This window comes from Tiliqua scincoides, chromosome 3 (genome assembly GCF_035046505.1).
Source record: "Tiliqua scincoides isolate rTilSci1 chromosome 3, rTilSci1.hap2, whole genome shotgun sequence".
Classification (NCBI taxonomy): Eukaryota; Metazoa; Chordata; class Lepidosauria; order Squamata; family Scincidae; genus Tiliqua; species Tiliqua scincoides.
Genome location: NC_089823.1, coordinates 4125004 through 4127733, shown reverse-complemented (window position 1 = coordinate 4127733; position 2730 = coordinate 4125004). Strand labels below are relative to the sequence as shown.

The following is a 2730-nucleotide window of genomic DNA, read 5'->3' as shown; positions in this document are numbered from 1 at the left end:
ACCTACAGGGTGCACTGCAGCAGCATCAGCACTGAAAAGTGGTATAGGATTGGGCCTTTGGTCTGTGCTGGAGAGGACCTATTTGAATGGCTATTTGTGACCATAGCCGTATTCACACATTACATTCAACACACACAAAATCAGAGTACAGTGATTGCTTATCTGTGATTAAAAATGGCAGATTTTAGGCCACTGTGGTAGTTTTGTTATATTACATAGGTTTTAATCTTTTATGCTGTAACCACCTTGAGCATCAGGCTTGTGACTAGGGAAAAGTGGCACAGGAATCTCCTAAATAAATGGTTGGCAACCTTCAGTCTCGAAAGACAATGGTATAAGCCTACAGCGCCCGGTATTCCCAGGCAGTCTCCCATCCAAGTACTAACCAGGCCTGACTCTGCTTAGCTTCCAAGATCAGATGAGATTGGGCACGTGCAGGGCAACAGTTGCTGTCACCTAATCTGAATGCATATGTAGTTATCAATACATTCCATTTGGTGTGCTTGCCTCATTGTGGGCAATCTGTACTCTCAGTGCAGGCCTCAGGTTGCTGAAAGCCCTGTGTGGTGCTTTCCACTTACCTCCCCCACCCCCAATTATGCAATGGGTGGTATAACTGTCACCAGTAGTGAGGGTTCAGGAGGAGTCAGCCTTGCCAGGTGACCTCTTTGTTGGGCATGGGTCCTCAGCCAGTGTCTGACTGGGTCAACCTCTGACCCTGTGCACTCGACATCACTTAGGAGTCGAGGTCCCAGGATGACTTGAAATGAAACAATGGACCGCACAGTGGTTCACATGAAAATATGTCACATATGTGCCACCTGAATTTGTGTACACTATATTGTGCAAAGAGCCCTCATGACTAAGTTGTAGTGTGCTTCCCCACATTTGTGCATTTCTGTTGATCGTGTTCCTGTGACAGCATCTTGTCTCTCCTCCACACTTCCTTCTTTTGAATGTTTAGGGAGTGGAAGCAGGAGGAGAAGAAATGGTGATAACTGGCTCATCACTTATATGCTGGCAGGGTGGGGAAAGGGCATTGGGGTGGAGGCAGCCAGAGGGTAGCTGCCTCCAGTGGCATAGCAAGAGGGGGTGCAAAGCACTAGGTTTTACAGGCACCTGAACATGCCATGCAAGTCCCTGTCCTTCGGAACCATTCCAGAATGCCTTTGTTTCACTCCCCTGCCCAGAATGGGAGGGGGAGTGGCCACTTGCATGGCGCGTTCAGGCACCTGCAAAACTTAGTGCTTTGCTCCCCCTCTAGCTATGCCACTGGCTGCCTCCCTGTGTTTCTGGGCCAGCTCTGGCCCTTGCTATACAACTAAGATTGGGGAAAGGCATTGTTTGAATTGGGCAGTTGCAAAAACACACAAAGTGAACTCCTTTGGAGCTGCCACATTCAGCTCCATTAAGTACAAGGAAGTACATGATGTTTAGGACAGAAGCACTATGACTTTGTCATATTAACTCATCCAAAGATAATAGAATGATTGCTTCTCACTCAAGTGAGCAGGAAGCAGACCACTGTAGGTTGGCAGGCTGGAAAGAAGTGGCAATAGCAGCACTGGGGCGAAAGGTGCCCCAAGTCTGCCACCCCATTAGAACCCTTCACAATCTGCCACTGATGCAACCTGCTTCAGGTGACTGCATGGATGGGATAACAGGTGCAAGAGTTTCTGCTCTGGAAGTGAACCACTACAAAGACTTTTGTCTTTTTAAAAATGTGACAAGTTGGGCTCCAATCCTTTGCACTTTTAAGCCCCATTCAACTCAGGTGAGTTTACTTCTTACATGCTTATGATTATTCTCATCCCACCTTTCCTCTAAGGAGCTCTGGTCAACACACATGGTTTTCTCCACCCCGTTTTATCCTCTCAAAAATTCAGTGAGGCAGAGTAAGCTGAAAGGCTGTGACTGGACCAACGTCAGCGTGGGACAGTCTGGGCAATACATTCCAACTTAACTGGACCCATATATTTAAAGATGAGTGTGCCCATATCCTCCCACCCCCTGCCCCGCTTCCTGGTGACTTTCCCCAGTTGTGGGGGTACAGACTGGATGAACTCTGTGAGCATGCATGTTTTTCAACAGGGAAAGTCTCATCTGAAGCAGCTCATACCAACTTGTTCAAGGCAACTTTTATATCTGAGTCCAGGGCTTCCTAATCAACACTAACCATTGAACCAGGCTGGCTCTTGTACTCCCAAACCCTGCTTGTTGGCATCCTTCAGTCTCGGTATCGCACTCTGAATGGTGGTTCTGGAACAGTGTCCTCTCCAGTGCACGAAGCCTGGGTAAAGTAGATATGGAGGATATACTGTTTCCCATGCAGCAAATCCCCCCTCTCCACGTCGCTGAAATGGTCCAATGGAAAGGCAGAGGCCAATACGGTTGGTTCCAGCGGCGTCGCAGGAGTTGCCAGAACGGGACTGTGTTCAGCCATGAACTACCTCAGGGACTCCGGCTCCAGATTTTGCCTTGAGGTTGACTCCTGAAGCCTTTTCCATAACTGGATGTAGCCACAAGGCAGTGGAGGTTTGGGAATAGAGTTTTCCTTCTCTCAGATGAGCTGCCTTCCCATGCTCACGAGTCCCATCTACCCAGTAGCTATGCTACTGACACACATAACCTGATATTCAGAAATTAATCTGCAAAGCATTCCTGACATGGACGGAGTACTGGGAAAACCTGACCTGCTAAAGATCTGTGTGTCAGGGAAAGGACTCAGTA

At 48.2% G+C, this 2730-nt stretch overlaps 1 pseudogene; it reads right to left on the bottom strand.

The window, feature by feature from the left end:
• Positions 1-337: 337 nt before the first annotated feature.
• LOC136646316 (5S ribosomal RNA) lies at positions 338-457 on the bottom strand (annotated as a pseudogene).
• Positions 458-2730: the final 2273 nt, after the last annotated feature.